The sequence below is a fragment of the Crocuta crocuta genome, unplaced genomic scaffold, assembly GCF_008692635.1.
Source record: "Crocuta crocuta isolate KB4526 unplaced genomic scaffold, BGI_CrCroc_1.0 scaffold173, whole genome shotgun sequence".
Classification (NCBI taxonomy): Eukaryota; Metazoa; Chordata; class Mammalia; order Carnivora; family Hyaenidae; genus Crocuta; species Crocuta crocuta.
In genome coordinates, this window is record NW_027529453.1 from 1,427,139 (window position 1) to 1,445,212 (window position 18,074).

At 35.0% G+C, this 18,074-nt stretch overlaps 1 long non-coding RNA gene across 1 annotated transcript; it reads left to right on the forward strand.

Annotated features, from left to right (window-relative positions):
* Positions 1 to 307: 307 nt before the first annotated feature.
* Positions 308 to 17,003, forward strand: LOC144228842 (uncharacterized). Its single transcript, XR_013334283.1, has 2 exons — positions 308 to 499; positions 16,139 to 17,003. It is a non-coding gene; the product is annotated as an uncharacterized LOC144228842 (long non-coding RNA).
* Positions 17,004 to 18,074: the final 1,071 nt, after the last annotated feature.

Below are 18,074 nucleotides of genomic sequence, written 5' to 3' on the forward strand. Positions count from 1 at the left end.
TGCTGGTTGTAAAGATACAGCTATTTTAAATGTTATCATAGAAACTATGCGGATCTTTATCTCTAGTATAATTGTCTTTTTTCTTTTCATGTATCCTAATTTTTTATGTTTAGTATAAAAATTATTCTAATTTTCACAATGTGATCATGATTTTGTTTTCATCAATTTTTCAAAAATTTGCATTAAGCTATGCCTTCTTTAGAAATAAGTAAAATATAAATTTAAAAAATAAAATTGTGTTTATTTATAGTTTATGAAATTTTTTTTTAATTTCTAGGAGAGAGAGAGAGAGACAGCGTGAACAGGGGAGGGTCAGAGAGAGAGGGAGACACAGACTCTGAAATAGGCTCCAGGCTCTGAGCTGGCAGTCAGCACAGAGCCCGACGCGGGGCTCGAACCCACGAACCGCGAGATCATGACCTAAGCGAAAGTCGGACGCTCAACCTACTAAGCCACCCAGGCTCCCCGAGTTTATGAAATATTTAAATAGAGTTTACAGGTATGCTCAAAGAGAAAGTAAAATAAATTAGATTGATTGTGTTTCATAACCAACATCTATTTTTTTTTAACAGCAGTCTGACTTTTTCCTGGGGTTTAACCCTCCTGTGTTACATTAAGTCTTGGTAGCATATTTCTTATTACTTCTGTGAAGGGAATATCCTCGGAGTTCTTTGGAGGATAGCTGGTAGATTCTCTGTTCTTCTATAATTAATCCATTTTAGTATGTCCAGCATGGTGAGCCTTTTGAACACATTCTCAATACTCTGGACTGTTCTGGAATCTCCACCTAATTTACTGTAAGCTATTAATTTTTCTAAGCTTTGTTAAAACGAAATTGCGCTGGGAACAGCTAACCATTTGAGGAAGGCTTTACTCAATGGTGCTGTAACAGAGCATAAAACTAAAGTGCAGTCTGAGTTCAACTGCATTGAAACAAAGGAAGAGAGAGTTTTTCAGAGTTGGGAAGTGGTGTGGAGAATCTTGGGCCACTTGTGTTTGTTAATTGAATGTACTCAAAGGATACCCTGTATCTTAATGATGGGAGGTAGTTGTAGATCTCAGAACAAGGTGTCCACTGAAGGAAATTAGGTTTCTTCCTTTCCATAGGGGCTGGGGAAAAAGGAGCGTTATATCAAAAGGATCAAACTTCCAGTCATAAAACAAGTCATGAGATGTCATGTACAGCATGACAAATATACTGAATAATACTGCATTGCATACCTGAAAATTTCTAAGAGAGTAAATCTAAAAGAAGAAAAAAGGGAACAAAAAAGCCTAGGGGTTGGGGGGTGCATTATCTTTCCTGATGATTACATTTCAAAGGGATAGCTCCCAGGTCCTTAAATAAAGGCAGTTCTGGATCTGAGAACTGGCAAGAAGCTTTCAAAATGATTTACATCTCAAAGGGGCAAAGATGGAATTTTCAACGGGGTTTTTAAAAGTAAATGTTCTAAGAAAAGCTAGGTCAGGGGCCTACTGTTTGGAAGAAGTTTATCTTCTGTTAAATCAAGATGAGAGGGTTAAGTTGATTCCTAAGTATTTTATGTTTTTGATACTGTTGTAAATGGGGCCATTTTCATAATTTCCTTTTCAAATTGTACACTGTGTAGAAATACAAATGATTTTATGTTGATGTTGTACCCTGCAACTTTAATCAATTTAAATTAAGTATTCTAACAGGTTTTGTTTATCTTGTTTTCTGTGCAGTCTTCAGGATTTTCTGTGCACAAGATCATATCCTCTGTAAACACAGATATTTTACGTATTTTCCAGTTTGGATGCTTTTATTTCTTTTTCTTGACTGCTTGGCTAGGACTTTCCTACAGTGTTAAATAGAGGTGCAGAGTGAGCATCCCTGCTTTTTTGTTTCAGATCTTAGAGAAAAAGATTTCAGTTTCTCATCACTGAGTATGATGATAGTTGTGAGCTTTTCACGGATGGCTCTTATTGTAGTGAAACAAGTTTCTTCTACACCTAAACTGTTGAGAGTTTTTTTTTCTTTTTCCTTTTTTTTTTTTTTATGTTTTTATTTATTTCTAGGAGAGAGAGAGAGACAGCGTGAGCAGGGGAGGGTCAGAGAGAGAGGGAGTCACAGACTGAAACAGGCTCCAGGCTCTGAGCTGGCAGTCAGCACAGAGCCCGATGCGGGGCTCGAACCCACGAACCGCGAGATCATGACCTAAGCGAAAGTCGGACGCTTAACCGACTAAGCCACCCAGGCGCCCCTCTTTTTCCTTTTATTTAATCACAAAAAGGGGTTGAATTTTGCCAAAAACTGTTTCTACATCTAAGTATTCTTAACACAAATATTAATGATGATGGTGATGATGATGATAATTATGGGGTGAGAATAAGCTTTTAGAGGTGATAAATATGTTAATTGTGGGGGAAACCAATTGGTATAGGCCAGCATGGGCAGTGAAAAAATTCACCCAAAGCAAAATAAAGGAGATAGAAGTTTCTTGACTACAATGTAAGGAAGCAGTGGGCAGGACAGCAAAGGAGAGACTGTCTGCCATGAGACAGTGGAGGGAGACTGTACTGCAGGGGCGCACTGAGGAGGTATGGGAATGGAACGTATGGGATTTTCCATTTTTGGTATGTGTGCCCAGCTGTAAGTAGCCCATTGGTCAGCTATGGTTTATGGATATTTTGAGGTGCGTCGCCGAATGAGCCTGCTTGGCACCAGTGATTCACACCAGTGATCACTGTGGGCCCCCAGGCCTTACTCAGGTTTCCATTTCTCAGGCCTGTTGTCTAAAAGAGGCCTCTATGTTTATGGTGTAGATCTCAAGGTTCTGCAACTCCGAATGTGAATAATCCCTTTGTTAGTATAGCAAGAACAGTGTTTTTCGAGCGATGCTGAGACTTGACTGAAGGTATTGGTATAGGATGGTATAACTTACAGTGTTATCTGCGAATCGGTAGCATTATCACCTGTTAGCTTGTTAAAATGAGTATTTATAATAAACCTCAATTTAGTAAATCAGAATTACTGGGGATGCGAAATGTGATACTTAATTTGAACCATCTGTCTAGGGGACGTGTGCACACGTAATAGTGTGAGACAAATACTCCCAAAGACAAACATCATCTAGCAACACATGTACTTCCTGTGAGATCATTGTATCTTTTTTTCCAGCTAAAGGGAAGTCTTTATTCTATTGCAAGGTGGAGGCACCGCTTCTATTACCTAGAGAAGTGAAACAAATTTGTGGGTTCAAGTTTCTTAAGAGCATCTACCCATTTGTCCCCATCTGAGGTCTCAGAGTCTCCCCTCTTTCTATTACCATGAACACCTTAGTATAAATGTTCCCCAGGGCTGAAAATGTATCCAACATTATAAGTGGCTAGATTCTAAGAGGGAGCTCTCCGGAAGCAGGACATAAGCATTCTCTGACTTGATAGTTGGCCTAACTTGAGCCTGTCATTTTTTTTTTTCTTTTAAGGTTTTGATTTTAGTTAGAATCTTCTGAGTATATCGTCACTCCTTATAATTACTTAAAATTGTCATTTTCCAGTACTTGTCAACTACCAGAGTGCCTATACAGCCAAGTAGGAACCCATCTACATATACTAAATCCAAATTCACAGTATCTACTGGTCTTAGTACTTCAGATGCTCATTGGGCTGAGTTCGTATTCCCTAACTTTACCACTGATGATCAGAGAATGACCTTCTACTGGAATCATAGAGTAAGAATCTGCTGGCTAGAGAGACACCTCTAATACCCACTCTCTTTGTTTGGGTTTTCCCCAGATCAACTCTGAGACAGGAATTTAAGCATAAGTAGTTTGTTGGGAGATAATCTAAGAAATCATAATAGTTGTGTGGGAAAGTTAGACCACCAGCACAAATACCTACATTACATCAATTGAATCTTGAATATTTATTTAATCAGTGATTTTACTCTATATCAAGAGACAGAAAAATTTTTAATTTTTTCTAACATTTGTTTATTATTGAGAAACAGAGAGAGACATAGAATGAGCAGAGGAGGGGCAGAGAGAAGGGGAGACACAGAATCTGAAGCAGGCTCCAGGCCTTGAGCTGTCACCACAGAGCCCGACATGGGGCTCGAACCCACAAACTGTGAGATCGTGACCTTAGCTGAAGTCAGACACTTAACTGACTGAGCCACCTCGGTGCCCCAGAAAATATTTTTAATAAAGAGCCAGTGAATAGTTCAGCTTTTGCAGACCAAATCAGCTCTGACACAACTACTCAACTTGCCATTATAGGACAAAAGCAGACATAGCTAATGTGTTGAATGAGCATGGATGTCTTACAATAATATATTATTTCCAAAGAGAGGGCATGGGTTGGATTTGACCCAGAGGCCATATTTCACCAACTTCTACTCTATGTTGTCACCTACCTGAGAACAAGGAACACAACTTTTTATCAATATAACCTTAGTATCTAGCCAATGCTAAACACATAGATATTTATAGAGTAAATGAATAAAGTTTTTTATGTATTTAAAGATGATATGGATGATAACATTGAGTTGGTCTTTCTACTTACCTAGCTCAATGAATTTGAAACTCAAGTTGTTTTTTAAAATTTAAGCTTGAAACTAAAACCCAAGTTTGAGTCATTCATAGTTTCTTTACAGCACAGTACCATCACATCACCCAAACATGCTGGGCAGTAACCTCATTTACTCCACTGGCTTTTTTTTCTCCCCCCCCCCTTTTTTTTTCTTTTTATGGCTTGCTTTATGGCTTTGTTTTGCTCTGTTGGCTTTGACAAAAAAAAAAAAACTTTAATACATCCATTGTAAAGATATACAAAATTTATGATGTAGAGAGAGGTATATATTGACCAATTAGCACAACTCTATCCAAGATAGGAAGTCAGGGCTTCATGGATTTAACCTCATGGCCCTGATGACAAACAGAACACTCTTGTGATTTGATCATGTTTGCTAGATACTTCACCTAGTTCCTTCTTACTTTTTTTTTGTCCTACTTACTTTTGGTTGAAAAATATATACATAAAATGTATTATGATCCTATTCATAAAGTTCAACTACATGTAAAACTAAACATTATACTAATAAAAAACTTGGACAGTAAATTTATAAAGAAAAGCAATGGGAAATTCTGTATGCAGTGGGTAAGAGAATAGTTAGAAAGAGGGGCGCCTGGGTGGCTGAGTTGGTTAAGCCTCGGACTTTGGTTCAGATCATGATCTCCCAGTTCAGTTCGTGGGTTGAGCCCCACATCAGGCTCTGTGCTGGCAGCTAGCTCAGAGCCTGGAATCTGCTTCAGATTCTTTAACGCCCTCTCTCTCTGCCCCTCCCCTTCTCATGCTGTCTCTCTCTCTCTCTCTCTCTCAGAAATAAATAAAACATTAACAAAATAATAAAAGAAGAGAATAGTTAGAATCTTCAAAGGACAGTGTTTTCAATTATTAAACAGGATGGTATATGCACAGGTTTTCCTTACATTGTATTAGCACCTGATATTTCTGTTACAAATGTTGGCTTTGCATGCAATTCCTATATAATGAGAAAATTATTTCCCCTAAGATTTGTATATCTTCCTTCTTGGAAGTCTTTTTGAGTAATGTGGAATTCCACTCATAATTAATCAAAACAATGCTCAGACTGTCAGGATGAAGCATTTTCATGCATGCATTAGCATCACTCTTAGATATTGGATATATGAAGAAAATTGAATGAAACATTTTTTTCCTCAAAATAGGTAGGAGATAAGTTCTAAGTATAGATTTCTTAGCTCTTTCTTCAACTGGACTATAGGGTATCATTATTCCCTTTCTTTTCTGATTGAGGTTATGATTTGAACAGTGTATTCACATGTAAATCTTGTGTTGGCACCTGACCCTGGAATCATATATAGAAAAGGAAACATAGAAAACACAATTAAAAGCACAAACATTTGGGGCACCTGGGTGGCTCAGTCGGTTGAGCGTCCGACTTCAGCTCAGGTCATGGACTCACGGTTCGTGGGTTTGAGCCCCACATCGGACTCTGTGCTGACAGCTCAGAGCCTGGAGCCTGTTTCATATTCTGTGCCTCCCTCTCTCTCTGATCCTCCCCTGCTCATGCTGTCTCTATCTCTCTCTCAAAAATAAATAAAATATTAAAAAAAAAGCACAAACATTTTACGTTTACAATTGCTTGAATTACTTAATAATACACACTATTTTTGTTACCATGTTCATTATACAAGTAATATAAAACAGCAGCCTTTCATTGGTAAAATGTTCTTTATAGTAATTTAAAGAATAATTGCATACAGTCATGTGCTATATCTATTCTCTTTTGTAATAAAAAATGGCATTGAGCATAATTATAAGAATTAATGACCTTGCATTAGTATAGCCTTAAATCAAGCAAAGCCTGTAAATTATTTTAATTGCAGCATCCAGTTAAAATATTTTGGTCAATGAGCCTTTACAAATTGTATTAAAATGTGCAAAAATAATTTCACTGTGATATATATCATGCTAACACACATTTATGATGACCAACTTTAAAATACAATCTTCCCTTCAACCTTTTCTTCTAGAATTATGTATTTATTCTCAACTTTGAATTTAAGAAGTCAGACTAACTTCAGACTTTCTTGGCACTCACTGAAGTAAAAACATTGTGAACGTTTTTTTCCTCATAAGCCTTACTAGTTCTCCAGTTACTAGGTCAAACTACCCTCTCTGTTATAGGAGTTTGCTCTTATTGAGTAACAAAATACCACATTTAGCAGCTTTGAAAAGCACATATTTACTATCTCACAGTTGCCTTGGTTCAGGAATCTCCCACATTTTAGCTAATTCTCCATTTGGCGCCTTACAATTTCAACATCAAGATGTCAACTGGGTCTTGTTTTGTTTTGTTTTGTTTTGTTTTGTTCTGTTTTTAAAGCCTGGGGGGCCTCTTTTCAGCTTACAAGTTTATTGACAGAATTCAGTTCCTTCTGTCTATAGGACCAAGGTCCCCATTTTCTTGCTCTGTCTCCTGGGAAATGTTCTGAGCTTCTGGGAACCACCCAAGTCCCTTGCCATGTGGCTCAGAACACAGCAGCTCACTTCTACAAAACCAGCAGGAACATCTCTCTCTGTAGTCAGCTAACATGGAATCTTATGTAACATACCATAATCACAGAGTGACCATCTCACATTTACATGTCCCGCTTACACTCATGGGTAGACCCTGCACCAGGGGTAGGAATCCTGTGGGCCACCAGGATTCTGCCCACCATACTGCCCCAGTCACATATTGCAGCCACAGGCAGGAAATGGTCTCTTCTGGTTCTGAGAAAGTACCTTTTTGTCACAGTCTGCAACCACCAAACTGGAAAATTGTTAACATTTCTCTTGAATGAAATCAAGATTATCAGGGCAAGAAGGAAGAAGAGTTTGAATAAGTTCTGAGAATCTCTGGTCCTGAAACAATTTCTGGTTAACTTATACCTCTGAATATTAAACATGGACCATCTCATGACACCTGATACCATGTTCTCTCATAAAGAAGAATATCCAGTATATGAAGATGTGTACACTGTTCCCTCTTATGATTTAATAAACACCTAGCCATGGCCCAACGTAGGTTTTAACCGTAAAAATGATCTTCTAGAAATGAAATTATTAACTATACAGAACAATGTTCCATTTCATCACTCAATCGCAAAATCTTTACACATTCACCTCAAAGTTGGTGAATGTTTGATAATCATGGAAAACGTGAGAAATATATTAAAAATTTTTACAATGCAAAACGAATCCCCAAAATCAAAGAGCTAGTAGAGTAGATTCACAAAGTGACAACCAGGACAGCAGATAGTCAAGGTCAAAAGCAGTGAAATAACCCCTTCAACCTGTTTTTCACATTAATATGTAAGTCATTGGATGATGCTACAAATGTAACTAGATCTAGCCAAGGACATTTTTATCAGGTGTGATAAATTGTATTTGACCTGCTGGTACCACCCACTGAATATCTAACTTCATGTATTTCAATAACTTTTCTGATAATCAACCACCTGGGCAACATTTGCAGTCTTTCAAGCTGTCACTTTGGGACATGAATTAGTGTTAGCATACACATAAATCATTGCAGCAAGTCAAGAGGAACTGAAGCAGAGAGCTGCTGGCTTCAAAATAGTCATATCACCAAGTAAATTGAGGAGATACATTACTTTAGTCAAAATAAATAGATTTTACTTCTAACTTATTTATTAATTTTGAACATTGAAAAAATTCTAGCAAAATTGCTGTTCCTAAAATTAAAACCATTGCTGTTAAAAGTAAAAGATTACCGTTGGAGACCAGCTGGGCTTATAATAATGAGAACAGTCGATAATGAGGCAATAGCATCTTGAAATATCAAATTGTTGAAAAGTAAGAATGATTATAATTATAGGCTGATGCTATTATATCATTCTTTATGTGAGCTTTTGAATCAAAAGTTTCAGAGGGATTATAAGCAGTATGTAAAAGGATGGAATAGCATCTTATTTATTTCAAGTCACTTCAAAAACTTGTCAAAGTGATTTTGAAATTTTGTGTCCTTTGGAAAGAATTTTTTATTTTGAAACAAGAGATCTGCATAATACCTCTAAATAACAACCTATACTAGCTTCTTTGGGAGAAGATTAGGCATAATACAAACATAATTGTTAGATTATTTATTTTCATGTTCCTACATTTTTGTATTCTATACCTCTGTTCAAAAAATCTGCACTCCATTTCAGTTATCTAGTGAAAATCAAAAATGTTCATCAGTACATTAAAATGAGAGAAATCTCTCATCTCTCACTTAATTTTATAACTTTATTTAGAAAGATATAATTGTGTCTACAATATTTTTCTATTTTGTGAACATTATTTTAGATACTTTATTTTCCACCATTATGATTTTAATGATTCTTCCCTAGAATTAGCTTCTATTTTTTTTAATAGGGCATATTTAATTTCAGGCAACTTTATGAATATATATTTTAAAAATTTACTGTTGTTTCTGTAAAACATATCTAGTTTAATCAAACTATATAATCAAATATGTTCTTTAACAAGAGTTTTGATGAAGTTGGAAGTTAGAAGCCTCCATACATAAAAATACTTTAAAATTTTATGTAAGTATTATGTTGCAAATAAGAAACAGGATAATAACAATGATATCTAGCTTTCAGATTTGCTAGAATGCTTAGAGGTAAAATAAATAATAGTAATAATACAGTAAAAGCTAGATTAAAATTAGGGATGTTGCACTTAATTTTAAGATGTATTTTCTCTCCCCTTTGAAACCTCATAAAAGTGAATGTGGGTACAAGTTCAGGCAGATAAGAAGAGAAAGGGGGTGTCTAGACATGAAAAGGCAGAAAAGAGACAAGTGGTGGCTAACCGAACAGACGCTTCTGTTCTGCATTCAAAATGTTCAGAGAACAAAGCAGAAGAGGATAATGATTGTCACCCATGCCTGATACGGTTGGTAATGCTGAGGAGTCAGACAGAGTCATAAGCAGGAATGAGATGTGCAGCATGGAAATGTTGTATCCATATCAAGAATGCTGGGTGCACACTCCTAGGCGTGTAACAAAAATGACCGGTGAGATTGATAGTTACCAAGTAACATGTTGGTTGATATCAAAGAATCAATGAGACATATAGAAATAGCTGCATCCCATCCCCAACTTACATCATGACATGTTGACATTTGAGTTCCTCTTCCTCAGTTTCTATTGCATGAGGTCATCAAAGTGGCAAGCCCCAGCCATATATAATGTACCTCCATTAAATAATGGTAGTGCTTCACCTGTAATTTACACATTCAGTCTTTCATTTATTGAATAAAAGAATACCCATCAGGGTCCAGTAGCTGTCCTGGGTGATTGAAATATGTTAGTAAATATGATTGAAAAGAATCACTTCTCTTCTGTAACTTACATTCTAACTGGAGGAGGCTGACAATAAGCATTAGACATAAAAATACAAAAATTACCTAAAACTAGGTGCTACGGGCAGAGAAAAAGTGGAGCATTTAAGAAGGGCTGAAGTACTGGGGAAAGGAATTTGTTATAATATTAATTAGGATGTCCAAGGGAGGTGTCAATGAGAAGATGAAAATCCAGTACTAGTTTTAATGAGGTGAGGGAATTGCCATGTGTGTATCACAGGGAGAAGCATCCAAGGCAGAGAGAATAGGCGTGTGAAGGAGATGAGGATGAACCTACTTACTACTTTAAGGAAGAAGCAAGGAAGCCACTTGTGGCTGGAGGAAAGTTAGGAAGGAAGTAATTGGATATCATAGAGGAAAATGTGAGCTAGATCTCTCAGGCAGCTTTCAAGAATTATAATATTAATAGACTGTCAAGGAACAGGATATAGAAGGAAAGTGCTCCAAATGAAAAAAAGAAAAACAAAAGGCAACTAAAAACTACAAGTAAAAGAGAATAGAGATTATGAAAGTAGCAGAAGGAATGTACACAAACCAAAGCAATACCAATCATTTTGCAAACTGAAAATAAATGATAGCCATAAAACAGGAAGAGGATGCCATTAAAGAAGCAGCAGCAGATAAAAATAAAAAAAAAATTAAAGTGAAATATAATGTTAAAAATCTTACTTGAGGGGGACCTGAGTAGCTCAATTGGTTAAGCATCTGACATTTGACTTGGCTGAGGTCATTATGTCATGATTCGTGAGATCAAACTCCACCTAGGGCTCCACACTGACTGCACAGAGCCTGCTGGGAATTCTCTCTTTCTCTCTGCCGCCTCCCTCCAAATATATAAATAAACATAAAACAAAACAAAACAAAAACTTTATTTAAAAGTTTGGAAGATAACTCTGAGGAGGTTACACAAAAAGAAAACCTAAAGTCAAAATTTTAAATAAAATTTAAAAAAATTAGAAGAACAATTCACAACATCCCACATGAAATATTATCTACCCAGAAAGAGAGTAAGTGCAATGTGGAGAAAACACTTAATAAAAGAGCATTTCCCAGAAACAAAAGCATGATCCCATAGCATGAGAAGACACAAAAATTGTTTAGTATTATGATTTGTAAAATATCTATAACACTTATTTTCATGTTTCAACACACTAAAGGAATCCTAAAAGAGCTGAGAAAGTAAAAAGCACTTTCCATATGGAGATATGATAATGAAATTGGAACTGAATTTTTCAGCAACATTACATTGTTGAATGATAGAAGACTGGAGGGAACTTTTACAAAGCTTACAGAAAATGCTGTTTAAGAGACAATTATCATGTCCAGCAAATTACTAATCAAAGATTAAAGACAGTAAACAATGTTGTGGAGAAAAGACTGAAAGAAATTATTTCCATATGATACCTTTCTTCCTTAGGAAAGGTTAACAAAAGAGGAAGAAGACCATAACAGTGACCCTAACACAGCAGACATCCCCAAATACAGATGTACAGTTGTCCTAGAGAGCAATCAATCTAGCCTTGGGCAAGATGATAAAGGGCACAAGGTGAAGGTGCCATGGGTAGCGAGGATGATACAAAAGACCAACTAATATCATAGAGAAAATATGGGAGCCCAAGAAAGAAATCAACATTTTTATAGAAAACTATGCAGAAAAATGTCAGTTAATAACTCCAAGAAAATCTATAAGAGGAGGGAAAGAAGTATTATCATATTTGGCCTTTTGTAGAATTATAGTTACATTGACATAATCATATAAATATTGAATATTTAAGTAACATACACATTTTCCTATAATTAGAGAGTAGAAGAGGGATAGTGATATAATACAAAAGAACTCCATCCTGAGGTGTTATATATTTTTTTTCTATTGCTGCCATAACAACTGATCACAAACTTAGTGACCACAAAAACAAAACAAAATAGAACACACATAACCTTACAAAAACACCACATACTTATTTCTATGGTTCTGTGGGTCAGAAGTCCTAGTGGCCACAGCTGATCCTCTACTTTAGATTTTACAAGACTGAAAACGAAGTGTTGGCAGGCATTCATAACTCTCTGGAGGCTTTGGAAAAGAGCTAACTTCCACATTTCCGCAGGTTGTTGTTGGCCAAGCGCAATTCTTTGCGATTGTGAGACTGAAGTACCTGTTTTACTGCTGGTTCTTAGCTGGTGGGTTGTCTTTAGCTCCCAGTGGTGTGTGATGGTACCACCATTCACTCTGTCAGCCCACAGGGACTGTTACATAACTACTTGCATTTGTTTCCCATTGTTGTGGTGACCAACGCTACAAACTTAGTGGCTTAAAAAACAAAACAAAACACTACCAATTTATAATTTGAAATTTCTGTACACTAGAAACATGGATGCCACTGTGCAAAAATCAAGATGTCATTCCTTACAGAAGATCTAGAATAGAAACTATTTCCTTGTCTTTTCCAGCTTCAAAGGCCCCTACATTCCTTGGCTCATGATCCGTTTCTTCCATGTTCAAACCCAGCAAGAGGTGATGACTTTTAACACACATGCATGCACACACACACATACACACACAGAGGATGAATTTTCTCTGTTTTACCAAATCATTTATACATCTTTGTCTTCTTCCCAGTTTCTTAAATGTTGTTCCCATCTGTTGTGCTCGTTGTATCACCTCCTATGCACCTTGCCCTTAATGTGATTTTATTTTATATACATTTTTTTAAAGAGAAGAGAAAATAGCTATAAGTAAATGTCCAGAGTTTAACTGAAAATATTCAGTTGATTTTAAATTTTCCTGATTTATTACCATTGAATGGCATAGCTGGTCTCACAAATTCGATATTTAGCAATGACTCTAATTTTTTTTTTAAATCCTTAAGATTTCTTTAAATAAATGATATAAATATTTTGGTTTATGCTTCCCCTGAAGATGGAAGGGCTGGTAATGTGTGTATGTCTGGTGTGCTTACTCTACTTTTTATGAGCTTCTAATGTCATTATGTGAACATGGATGAATAAAGCCTAAAGCTTATTCCTTCCTTGAACTGCATTGAGGTCTCCTTTACAACGTTACATTTTGTTACTACTTGGAAGTTGTATTATTATTACTACTATTTCATGTATTAATTTCAAAATATACAATCCTTAGTTCCTATCACCCCTCTTTGTTTTCTTGTTTAATTTCTTCATGATTCCATCATAGGAATTTAGTTCTCAGCTGCTATGAATATCTTTTCTCACTGGTGTCTTATTCTTTTGCTGTTGGTATTGTTTACTCACCGTTACATAAAATATTTTATTGTTTTCTCCAAATATCAGTAGATACTAATTATAAAATTGCAAATGTGGTTTAATATTAGAAAACTATTAACATATTTCATCATACTCCTAAAGAAAAATATCATATCATCTCCACAGAGGAACAGTGGATATTACATAACATGATAAAATATTATTGTAGCACAAGAATCCCAATTCCACTCAAAGCAGATTTTTGTAGAGAATTTTCTGATGACCTGTATGTAGGTGTTTATTTTTAATTCACCCTTGTGGTTAAAAGTGATTATTTCTGAAATTCTCTTGTTCAATAATTTTAACATATGACTTCCTGTATCCAACCATGCTGTCATTATTTTGGATATACAACTAACTTTTGTTCTTCTATGGCTGATCAGCTTTTATCCTTGAATACTTTTTTAATTTATTTTGTCACTGATATTCCTAAATCTCAGTGATATGCCTAGATTTGCCTGTTCTTTTTCTCTCAGATACTATTGAACTACCTATCATTCATTTTAGTTGATGATGATATATTTCTTACATTCATTGGAATGCCTATTTATTATTGTATTATATTTTTTTTTTCATCGGGGTCTGTTGTTTTATGAATAATGATATTTCTACCCTTATACTTTCCAACACTTACTTTTATATTAATGTTTTTACTTCTGCTTTTGACCTTTATTCTTTTCTACAACAATTACATTTCTGCTTTTATTTATATGCAATCAGATTATCTATCTCTCTATCATCTATCTCTTATTCTATCATCTATCATCTGTCTATCTATCTATCTATCTATCTATCTATCTATCTATCTATCTAAATATTCTTGCAGTGGTTGAAAATTGACACCCGATATGTGCTTCTCTGCATGAGATTATCCAGAAAGAAATATAATGCCCTCTAGTCAGATACCAAGTCACTCTTTGACAAGATTCTACTTGGTCATATTCTTTTAAATTGAACCTTCCCAAACCCAGTGACTTTTACTCTTCAGATTTATTTTGCTCTTTAGCACTTATTATCATATAATATACTGTTTTATTTACTTATTATATTCCATATTTTTATTTTTTCCTAATAGGCTGTAAGATTTTTTCCTAATAGGCTGTAAGATTCATGAGGACAGGGTGTTTGTAACTTCTTTATTCCCAGCCCTTAGATTGTTGCTCAGCACATAGTAGGTACTCAAGAAAGGTTTGCTGTTTTTAATACCTAAATAAATGAGTTTACTACATACAAGAAAATTAACCACCCAATTTTATAAACTATAGGATAGTTTATAATGAGTTTCAAGAATATTTACTGTATGGGGTGCCTGGGTGGCTCTGTCAGTTAAGCATTTGACTCTTGTTTTTGGTGCAGATCCTGATACCAGCTTTGTGACTTTGTGCCCTATGTCTGGCTCTGCTTTGATAGCACAGGGCCTGCCTAGGACTCTCTTTCTCTCTCCATCTCTGTCTCTCCCCTCCTCATGCTGTCTCTGTCTCTCTCAAAAGGAAAGAAAAGAAAAGAATATTTACTGTGTAACATTTAAAGCAGCTCATGGTTTAGACTTCAGCATTCTTCTAACATTGTCTGGCATATTTTTCCTCTCCTTCAATAAAAAAGGACACATTGACTTAGATAAATAGATGTAATTTTTACCTGCTAGCATCAGTATGTGGGAATGTGTTTTCAAAAATCATATTATTCCCACTAAAAACTGATCTTTCAAATCCCCCCAACACACATTTTTATAATAAATTTCTTCCTTATCGGGGCCAAATAGCATTTAGATTAGACAATGACTCTACACTCCCACTTAATTATCTCCATCCCAACCATCCCTCTAAATTTCTGGGACTTTTCTCTGGGATGATTTGTTTTGTTTGTTTTATTTCTATCGTATGGCAGGGATTTTATCACATAATGAGGTGAAGCAGAAAAACCCTGAAATGGACATTATGGGTTGCTTGGATATAAATGCTTATAAAAAATTAAATAGTTTAAAATTATGGCATACATTTTCTCAAGCATATTCTGATGCATTTAATTCATCTGAGGAAGACATTAAAAATGAATGAAACTGGTATATGTATGCTTACAATATATTTGAATAGTGATGATATCCAGAACTTCTTGAACTTACATCATTCAGCTCTTTTTATTGTACAGAAATATTTTAAACATGCTGAAACATGCATTCCTAGAATAATATCACAAACATCTACTCCTATCATTTAACAACTGTTAAAAATTTATCAGTTATTTCACTTTCTTACTTTTAACAATGACTCATGATGAATAGTGTGAAAGTCTTTTTGTATTCCTCTGCTGCTCCTCCCCTCAGAGATCAGCACTATTTTGAGGCCCATTTTGTAAATGCCCAATGTTTAACAATATAATTTATGTAAAAAAGTTTTCTGTCTTTCACAAATTGTATATATGGCATTATATGCATTGTTCTGGAGAAAATTATTCCTTAACATAGAATATGAGTAGTATGAGTTATGAGTAGTATGTGATGCAGAATATCACATGATCACAAGTGAGCCGATGGCTCCTAAAATTTGCTTTGCTATACAAGTGCTTTGGATTACAAGCATGTTTCCGGAGTGAATTATGCTTGCAAACTAAGGTTTTAATGTACATTGCATAGAAAGCTCAAATAGTATGGTACTACTATGGTAAATAATACTTGATAAAACACTGAGCAAATCAGAGAACAATTTATTAGGCAATTTATTAGTCCTCAATTTATTAGGCAAATACAATTCTAAGAAAATCTCTACAAAATAAAATGGTATTTATTACTATTTTTTAAAAATTTTAATTGAAGTATAAGTGACGAAAGTGTTGGGGATACACCTCAAGTCTATAGCTTGATGGAATTTTTTCTATACTGTATATAGCCCTATATATTCCTTTAAAAAAATTTTTTTAATGTTTTTTATTTATTTCTAGGAGAGAGAGAGAGAGACAGCGTGAGCAGGGGAGCGTCAGAGAGAGAGGGAGTCACAGACTGAAACAGGCTCCAGGCTCTGAGCTGGCAGTCAGCACAGAGCCCGACGCGGGGCTCAAACCCATGAACCGCGAGATCATGACCTAAGTGAAAGTCGGACGCTCAACCGACTAAGCCACCCAGGTGCCCCACCCTATATATTCTTCCCTCAGGAGAACATATAAATCATTTCAAGTACCTGGAGACTCCTTCATGATGCCCTGGAGTTCATCTCACTCCAAATATAACCACTGTTTTGATTCTTAGCACAGTAGATTAGTTGTTCCTGTAACCTTTTATATATAGCTTATCTGTTCAACATAATGTGATTTATTTATGTCGTTATGAATAGTTGTGTTTTTTTATTATTGATGTATTATATTCCATTGGATGGATTTATCACTATGTATTCACTCATTGATGGATACTTTGAATTACTTCCAGTTTTGGTTCTTAAACATATTGCTGCTATGTTTTTGTATGTCTTTTGGTAGACATCAACACTCAATCTATCTTATTTGAATAAAAATTTGTTTCCTAGAGCATAAATATTTAACTTTAGAAGATCCTGCCAAACTGTTTTCCAAAATGTCTGTGCCAACTCATATTTCCAGGCAATGTAAAAAATTCTGTTTGTTTAACACTATGGTTTAACACTGTTAATATTGTTAGATTTTTGACTGCAGCCATTCTGGTGAAGTGTCTAGCATCTTACTGGATCTCAATTTACTTTAAATTATTGTTTTCGAGCATGAGGCTTTCCTTTTCTTAATATTATCACTTGATGTATAAGAGTTCTTAATTGGAATAAAGTCTAGTTTATATATACATTTCTAAATTTTAATGGTTTGTCCTTTTTGTTGCAAAATTTTAGAATTATTTGCCTATCCTAAAATCATGAAGATGCTTCCATATCTTTTAATGTAGAAACATTACTATTTTATATTTAATTTTTACATTTCTATTCCACTAAAACTTAACCATTCTGTACTGTGAGATATAGCAGTCAAATTTCATTTTGTAATGAACTCAAATCTCAATATTGATATAAACTATTTAATGTAAAGACTCCTTTGCATACCCTTGAAACAATACTGTTCTCTCGTTTGGATATCTTTTTAAAATATAGAACAAAAACCATAACTAATATGTCAAAAATTTCAGAAAAAATAAATTATAAAAAGTTATGTTAATCAAAAGAATACAGACACTACATTTGATCTTAGTCAAAAAGGCCGAGAAGCAATAAATCAAAAGAATACAGAAAAATTGAAAAATGACAAAGTCACAGTAGGCACAAATAGGAAATATAAAACAACAGATTTAATTCAACCACATTGATAATTACAATAAATTTAAAGGCAGACATTGCCAGGCTGGATAAAAAAGAATGAATCAACTCTAGACTGTCTACTAAAAACTCAATTTAAATACTGATGACATAAGTTAAAAGATAAAGCTAGGTACACCATGCAAATGCCAAAGGAGAGTTGGAATGTTTTAATTTATATCAGACAAAGTACAAGATAATAAAGCTATTTCATAATGATAAGAGGACAAGGTCATCAAGAGGACAAAAATTTGGCTCTCTGAGAGGACACCAACCAACAGAGCTTCAAAAATATCAAGTGAAGGTGGCTCAGAAAGATCATTAATATGAATTTTCATTGATGGAATATTCATGAACTCTAGACAGTACATTGTTTTGTTATAGTTTTAATTTATTTATCCCTCATGTATGAAAAATGTTAATATGTACCATGTTACCAACTGTAAACTGAAAGCCTGGTGGTATATGAAAATTGTTTTCACAAGAGAATAATTGCAGAGGCGTAGGCATTATGCAGAGGAACAAAAAGAAAGAGGGCAGGTACATGAGGTAGAAGGTGTTACTGTTCT